General features: G+C 38.6%; 1 pseudogene; it reads left to right on the top strand.

Annotated features, from left to right (window-relative positions):
* The first annotated feature begins 230 nt into the window (after positions 1-230).
* LOC102387835 lies at positions 231-7,634 on the top strand (annotated as a pseudogene).
* The last annotated feature ends 1,494 nt before the right edge of the window (positions 7,635-9,128 follow it).

Here is a 9,128-nt window from a genome sequence, read left to right as displayed (position 1 = left end):
AAATTACATCACCACCCATGGCTGTAGCAGTATTTTTTAATCAAATACAGACTACAACCAGCCTTGCTTAGATTGTGATATCTATCAAGATCCTGAAATGGAGTGGGTGGTACACCTACTTAGGTGAAACCTTTGCCAAGCCAATCGGATGATTCCTTTCATATTGCCCAGGTTTATAAATATAACTTTTAATTTTTTATAGTAGGTCTTCTTGTTTGCCCCTCTGTGGAATGGATGTTTCTTCTCACCAATCTCACCTCCTACAGCAACTGAATGAGCAAATGCAGGCAAGGCTTATTCTGTGACTGCAGTATCCTGGTTGAGGGGAAAGTCTTCAACGCACATCGAAATGTGCTGTTTGCCAGTAGTGGCTATTTCAAAATGCTTTTTTCACAGAGCTCAAAAGACACTAGTTAGCCAACAACAGCTACTTTTCATATGTTCTCCCCTGATACTTCCATGGTCATTCTGGACTGTGTGTATTCAGGCACATTAACCCTTACTGGTCAAAATGTGATAGAGGTAAAGTCAGCTGCTAGCGACCTGCAGATGAGAGATATCATCTGTGCTTGTAAGACATTTATTAAATCCCCACTGGACATCAGTGAGAAGGAGAAGGGTTGCTATTTCGGTCTTTCAGAAAAACAGCTCAACAGCAATGGAGCCGAGAGTCCATGTTTATACAGGACAGCAGACATGCTTATATAGAACACGTCCATGTTTATACAGAATGGACAGCAGACAGCAGTCCTCCACCCTCGGAAATGGACTGATCTCGGGGTGTCTGTGGTGGGTAGGAATTCCTGGAGTAATGGCACCTACTATCCAGCTTCAGAAAGGAACACCCAGTGATCTCGCCTGACCAAACAGATTCAAAGAAGACATTCCATTAAAAAACGTATCGGACGTATTGGATTGTCACAGTCCTCTGACATACCACCTTATACATCATGGAGATACGGAGCTGGAGCTGCAGAGCCAATCAGTCACATTTCTCAATTTGATGAGCAAGTCCAGCCTGATACAGAAGTTGACTCTGCCCATGTTGGGTATGAGAATGATTTGGAGTCAGAGTTGTTGCTAAAGAGTTTGCTAGTGCCCCACTAGGAATGTGAATTACTTAGATCAGCCAGCAAATCTGAATCATCCAAAGCAGATGAGCTGTCTGCAAATATACTTACAATTGTAGGTGTTATGGGGAGTTGAATTGAAGGTAAGAGTAAACTAAATATTGATTACTTTGCTGTTGAGATTTTATATGATTTTTTTCTGCTGATTTTTTGTACCACTGTCTGAAAATGTAATTCAACATTATCAGCTTTAGACATTGAAAAAAAAACAGTTATAGTAATGGACTAAACTCAAGCTTCAATGTTATATTTTCAGATTGCCGATCATTCGGACATAACCAATCAATCTTTACAATGACTTTGAATGCTTGATAAGTGAGATGTCCAATAACTAATGTTTGTTACTATAAACAGATACGTTTTTGTCCAAAGAACTTGATTAAAAAATGCTTTGTTGCCAGTCACTATTTGATAATCGATCTCATCCAGTCTCATTTTAGGATCCCCCTTTAAATAATGACTGTTGCCTCACTGAAAACTTGAAAAAAATCCCTCTAGAAAGGATTCTTCTAATAGCAATTTCCTGCAATTATTGCTACCAAGGACAACTAACAGAAATTGGTACTAATGTAGAATACCATGATTAGCAGTGCTACTCCAAACTTCCACTGGAAAAGTCAAACTGATGGAATACCACATGAAAGAACAATCTGAGAGAAGAGTGTCCAGCAGAAAATGGAACAAATTAACTGGTAATGAGTGAAAGAATGCACTGATATGTTTCTTTGACTTGCCCAGGATGTAAGCTAGCATTTAGGGGAGTCCAAGAGAGCCTTCAAACTTTCAGTTGTCTTGGGTATGCCCTAAATATAGCTGACAAATGCATAATGCTCCTTCAGGAAACAATGTGTGTTATTTACCTAAGGTCTTCACAGGGTTCTAGAAATGTGTAGGTACCACAGAGAAATTATGTCACTCAGTTTTCACCAGTGTATATACCAATCCATTTTATACGAGCTTTACAAACAGAAAAACCATTGTACCAGATAGAATACCAGTTAGTGATTCTTTATTTTTTATAGTTTAGACAAGTGGTGTCCAACCTTTTCTTCCTGCAGGCCAGATGAGCAGTATCAGGTCCATCTGCAGGCTGAATCTGGCCTGTAGGCCTGATTTAGCCACGTGGCAATGGCCCATCAAGGGCATCTTTTGGCCACATTGAGTTTGAAAATTTGGCGGTGGGAGAGTGGTGCCAGTGTTAATGGCCACTGCTCCACTGCTACCAAATTTCTAGATGTATGGGGAGCATCATGAGCCAGGTGACATGGATCTGTAGGTTGGGGACTGAGACCCCCTGGTTTAAGCACTCCATCCTTCCTATAAATTGACTAAACTTCTTATCAATTGACCAAGAAAGTGTTGGAAAGTCGAAAGGAGGTGTCAATTTATAAACGTTGTAAGTGCCGTTCATTGTAACTCGAATGTCGTAAAGTTGAGGACTGCCTATATTCTAAATATATCATTACAGACTTAGTTCCACAACAACAAAAACAAGCAGGAAAAAAAAAGACAAAAGGTGTATTGTAATTGAGTTGTCCCAGTTACACAGAGGGTTTGATTCAGTTTTGAGGAACCTAAGCAAATCTGTATCCAATTTAGTGCCTAAACCTGAGCTTTTTGAAGAATCTTCCTCCAGATTTTATTTATTGAGGGGCAAATATTTCAAAATTCCTTGAGATAAAACTTACAAGGGAAAGATATTATTAGCTATATATTGCTTTTCTCTCTTAATGGACCACTTACCTTTTATTTTTCAATAATAAACATGTTGAAAGACCCACTGACCAGTCTTGAAGCTCCTGTGTCTAGTTCTTTTAGAAAGAAGCAGCTAATAAATCTCTTGTAGTTACACAGCTCCTTTGTGAAGAGGTAATAGTTGGCTATTGGCTCAATTAAGCCCCAGTAGCAGTGTCTGTATGCTGACTGAATTAGTAATGGAAAAAATTTTGCAAGAAAATACCTTCTGAATGCCTTCCAGTGCTGCAGGCTACTCTCTTGTTTTGGCTATCACTTTGAGGTTCAACGGCTTCTTTTGGTGGCATACTGAACTTTCAATGTAGGGCTCCAGAGAGAATGAGACTAGAAAATAGTCTTTAGCTTAGCAGGCAAGCTAAGAAAATCAACACAAAACTAAAACCAGCTTATCACAGAATAAAATAGGCTTATAGTTTATGGTTCTGTTTAACACACAGCAAGCAGCCATTTTACTGTTTCTCACCAAAAAACTGTTTAAGGAAATACAGATGAAAAATCTTGCATATGGCAATGCTATATCGATTTAAATTACTCTCCTGCTGAGACACAGAACAAACTGAAGCAAGCTTCTCAGCAAGGATAGGGATTGACTAGTTCCTTCTCTGTCTCCCCTGCTGACAGGAAGGCAAGTACATTTTTCACAGATTTCCATGAGGATTCTACAGTCCTTTAAGGAATCGAAAGGTTATAATAATAGCCAATTCATTTCTGTGTTGTCCATCACTAAGAAGACTACATGGTGTAAAAAGGCAAGTTCTGAAATCTATATTTTATCATAGGACCACTGGACTTGAAAGGGCCCTCTGGACCACGGGGTCCAATCACATGTTTGCACTTGACCTGTTTTCCAAAAGGGTCCAGAGGAGCTTTTTTTTTTACCTCTCTAGAACACAACCACCACGTATAGTATTTGGCTCAAAAAGCAGTTTCATCAGTGTGATTTGTGTTATAGGCATATAGCCAGGCCCTTCTTAGGTGCATGGCCAAGTCTAATTTTCTTCCTTTCCCTGGCTTGGGACAAACACATACACAGAATATCAAAAATCCCTTTTTGGTGCCTGGCTTACCAGGTAAATTCCAATACTTGATGAGAAAGTCCTTTTTCACCATATCTCATCAGCTGGCTCCTGTAGTTCTCCCATTAGAGTCTGTAAATAGTCCCTTTCACTCTTTCTTGGTTGCATAGGTCCATACTATTTCTAGGCAGTCCCTTGCCCTCATTAGCATTTCTGGAGGTCCTTTCCAGCATAGAATTAACAGCCACAGCACTGCCCTTCAAATCTCCAGATAGAAAGCTTGATTTTTCCACCTTCTTTCTGCCTTCTTCACCTTGCCCTCAGGCTAGTTACAGGACTGCAAGAGTCCAGACCTTAATGTGGCTGAGGATCAGAAACAAATGTACCAGTTCATACTTGCTCTTGAAGGTCATCCTGCTATATTGCATTTGGCCAGGGAAGGTTGGCATGCTGTAGGTTAAAGAGTGAATGAAGGCATGGAGGGCAGCAGGGAAGTCCTTTATTGAGAACAAAGGAACAGAGTTTCAGAATTGAAGTATGTTTCAGAGAGGAGAAAAATTCTCTTATTGCCATTCTCTCAAATAATTTATTTTTTAATTATCTGCAATCACCAATACATTTTGAATGTAAGCAGAATTTTTGTTTTATCTTATTTCTTCTGATTGATTCATTAATTTTTGTCACGATCTGATGTTCATAACATCACAATTACTTTCATAATAGCAAAGGCAATGTTGAAAACCTTGGATTGTGTCAACACTAAAATACTTAATCTGGCAGGAGTTTAAGGTCAGCTAGCAAAGACGCTTGTTCTGTATAAACGCATTAGTAAAACTGGCAGTTCTTTAATGATGCTTCAAGTAGCTATGCTAGAAACTCAACATTGTTTGGAAAGATATGCAATTACCAATATTTCAGTTTTAAGGGAAAAAGGCTGTTAGATTTTGTCCTGGCTTACATAATCAAAATATGACTTATAAATCAGAAAATCCGGTAACTTTGGTAAGCATGATAATCTTCACTACAATTAGGAAGTTCAGTCATTGCTTTTTCCCATTAGTAGGAAAGGCCTGAAATGTTTAAAAATTGACAGGACTATTCTGTAACAGATGCTGTGAGGCTCAAGTGTCCATTCTGTACCCATATGGTGAAGTGGAAAGCAGACCTAAAGAGTCATCTTCATTGTCACACAGGGGAGCAACCCTATCCACGTGAAGCTTACGGTAAAAGATTCACCAGACTAGAGCATCTACATCAGGGGTGGGCAAAATGTGGCCCGCAGGTCAGATGCGACCCACCAGGCCATTCTGTCCAGCCCGCGGAGCCCCTGCAAAATTTAGAACATGAATATTTATCTGCCCTGGGCTGCCTGTCATGCGGCCCTCGATGGCTTGCCAAAACTGAGTAAGCGGCCCTCTGCCTAAAGTAATTGCCTGCCTCTGATCTACAAAGTCATTTTCAAACAGTATGTATATTTTTTTCAACAGAGAAATAATTTTTAAAACAAATTCCTATAGCTTAAACCTGCCAGTCACTTCTGTAAATGATCAGTGGAGCTGTTTTTCCAAATAATAGCCTCTAAACATGTTTAAATAAACCATTTTGTTGAGCTTATGGTTTGGATTTGAACAACAACTCTGATTGTAAGATGATCATGGTGCTATTGTATTCAGAACAGAGTGGTAAATTATAGTATAATTATATAACCCAGACATTGAAAATAAATGTATTGTACAGCTAGTGTTCAAATTAAGCATTACTTCCATGTTCCTGTCTACAATAGCTCAGTGTTTCCCAGTGTTGCTTATCTTTCTATCATCTCCTTTTCCAGAAAAACATTATAGCCCTGAAAGGACAAATATCTTCTAAACCTCATAATTTTGCCCAAACCTCAGTCCTGAACCGTGAAACGTCTGTTTCTACAGTTTTGTTTCCTTTGACTAAAGATTATTAATGGTCCAGAACTATGCATCTATTGATGCTTTGCATAGATTATGATGATACTACCAGTCAAAACAAGATGTGGCTGCTGATTTTCAGAGGGAAAAAAAGTAGTTGCTAGCTCCTATTTTTAATTTCTTACCCTCAACTGAGTGGCTCATGTCACTGTAATGGGAGACAGAGCGCTTCACCCCGGCGTAGTTTGTCTCTATTTCTGACAGACATTATCGTTTCAAAGTTGTTTGGTGGCCCATGATTAAATGAACCAGTTGTCTCAGTAAGATTTCCACAAAAATCAACAATATTTATGTGACTGACAATCTTGTTTAAAGTTAAGTACAGAGACTAAGGAGTAAATAGTATCACAGTCTACTAGGTCATCCAGCCTAGTAGGTAGAGCTGGGAGCTGAACAAGAGATTGCAGAGGTGGGCCATGGGTCAGAGCAACAGAGGGCAGATCTAAGTTCAAAGCCATGGGAGTGGGGAGGGGTCAGGAGCCAAGAGTCAGAAACCAAATACCCAAACCAGGGATCACCCAAAATCAGGGGTCAGGTCAAGCCAAAAATCTGAAGCCTGAGGGGTTAGATGCACAATCAGGTATGCTAGAGCAGAAGCCAGAGAAGTTACCAGGACAGATGTTGCCTAAGGACTGGAGATCAATACATTGTGCAGCAAGGCTCAGGTGCTGGGGACATTGCTTAAAAGCAGACCAAGGACCAGTCAGTGGGAAGGGGCTAGGGCCCTGGTCAGTTCATTCAGTTCAGCTAGCCCAGCTGATCAGGCTACAGGGCAGGAGTCTCACTTAACTATATCCTTATAAATAGCTGTGGACAATTAACTACCTCTTCACTAGTCTCACTAGAAGAAATTTAAGAAACAAAAGCTGTTTTTACACTAGTTTACTACCAGTGCAACTTCACTGGTGACAGAAAAAAGGGAAAATGTAATGCAGGCAAGATTAAATAGTTTTGGCCACTGCGTTATCTAACCCTACTCATAGAAGAGTTAGTTGAACTGATGATAAAATGCCTATAAATCTACCCTCCTATCTGCAAGCAGCACAACTATACCAGAAGTGAATTAGGGTGCTATTTTTTTTAGCGCACGGAAACGTATTGGTAAAAAATTGGTGCTGCTGGGCTATTATATCGATGAGAACTTATATCAGCAGTGCTGCCAAATCAATCTAGAAGGTTTTTTTCCTCAATTAATTTAAAATCTTCTTTAAAGCTTTTTGCAGATATTTTTCTCAACATTTAAGATGCAGTAGTGATCACACTATGTGACTGGTTCTTTCTCTTGAAGACTCTTATAATAGACTCAGGAAATATGAGCATGAGTCCCTTTCTATTCTGAAAAAAAATGGATTCTAATAATCAAAGAATTGTGAAAATGCAGATACAGAATATGAAAATAAGTTTTGTTTGTTGTGCTGTTGGATAAAATAATGCTATCCATTTGATCTTCACAGATTCATCAGGCCTGCAAGCCAATCTGCAGAAAATGCAAGCGCCACATGACTGACTTGACCAGGCAGGTGGTACAAGAAGGCAGAAGGAGATACAGGTTATGTAATGAGTGTTTGACTGAAGCTGGTATAGAAAGCATTCCTATTGACTTGGAGGCTGAAGAATCATTTACATTTGCATCAGAAGAGGACAAGGAGTCTAGATGGCACTTTGATGAAGATCACAGAGCCACAGGAATTGTGGATGACTCTGGCTTAATCATCCAGGAAGTGGAAACTAAAGATGAAACTGAGGAAAAGGAAATAAAGCAAAGTATTAGCTAGTTGTGAATGAACCAAGATTTATTAAATCTCACCTGTACCTTCACTTTTAAGTCTTTGCCATGTATGCCAAGTCTGGTTCATATAAAAAGTTCTGTTGTTATGATTGTGAGGTGGTCTTATCTGCGTGACTTGTACTCATCAAGGCGCCATGAACTGTGGCTCAGGAAAGGATCCTGAGCTGGAATGGAAAACAAGCCAGTCAAGAACTACTAGACAGTATGTTTTTAATCCTTTTAAATGAAGGAAAAATCCAATTCTCGCAATTACTTGCTCTCATGATTTTGCCATTTTAAAAAACAATATGTTCTTTACAAGTTCTAAACATTGTTACGCTTATTCATGTGTTCTCATTGGATGCACTTTCCATTTAACAAAAAAGAACAAGAACTGATTAACCCCACCATTGTGCTGCATTTTTGATCCAGGTTTAAAAAAAAAAAAAAAAGAACCGACTAATTACTCCATGCTGAAGCAGTCCAGGAATGAAGTCAGGTAAATTGTTCTCCAGCCAGGGCCTGAGTAACATTTTTGTATTTTGAAGGAATCTTAATATAAAAAAAAATGTATTTTATTCTCTTGTTTGAGAAAAGTTGGCTACGACTCATCTATCAAAATAATCTTGCAAATAAATGCATGTGAGTCTTCTGGATTATGCCGATTTCTGTTTTTGTGTATTAGCAAATATTTAATAAAATATAATGGAAAAAATATACTGTTCTTGAGCTTTTGGATATTCCACACCAATATATTTTGTATAAGACTTGGATCTTTTAACTTTCACTAACATCTATTTTTACAATTACTTAAATCCAAAAAAGACGTATGTTGTAATGTGTGTGATGATGATGTTTATATTATTGTTAACAAAAGACAATTTTTTTATGGTAAATATCTTAACTTATAAATGTGCTCACTAACAGACAGACTATCAATTAGACATTTAGGTAACTTATATTGCAGCAAATAGCTGTGAATATGTGCATCATTGAGCAACTCAGGCTATGTTTATTGAAACAGGAGATCCAAGGATGTGATCTTGACCTGCAGTCCCTGGGACTCTATATGCATACAGTAGAGAGACTTATATGTAGAGAGTAGCTTCAAAAACCCTTCTCCTAGTGGTATCTGCATGCAAGAATTTGTCATCTGCTCAGCTTTCAGATGTACAGCACTTGCTATCTGTGGGCCTAATTACGTGATTTGGATTCTTAGAAGAGTTAAGCAATTAATGTGACTTGAAAATTGTAACCAAGATTATAGACAGATATTTGTTGTTTTATCCACTGTTTGCTGCAGCCTTGTCTGTTCCTGATAGGTAAAGAAATAGTATCTGACAAAGTTAGATAAAGCTGCTGCTTTAATTTTACCCAAAAGAAAAGGACGGGCTATTATTTTTCAATAGCACTGAATGTCCTTAACTGTTTTTCCTTCATTGTAATATTGACTAGATCTACTCTAGGTCCTGATTCTGCAAAGAATTATGTATGTGCTTCA

Source organism: Alligator sinensis, unplaced genomic scaffold (genome assembly GCF_000455745.1).
Source record: "Alligator sinensis unplaced genomic scaffold, ASM45574v1 scaffold337_1, whole genome shotgun sequence".
Taxonomy (NCBI): Eukaryota; Metazoa; Chordata; order Crocodylia; family Alligatoridae; genus Alligator; species Alligator sinensis.
This window is presented reverse-complemented; position numbering and strand designations above follow the sequence as displayed.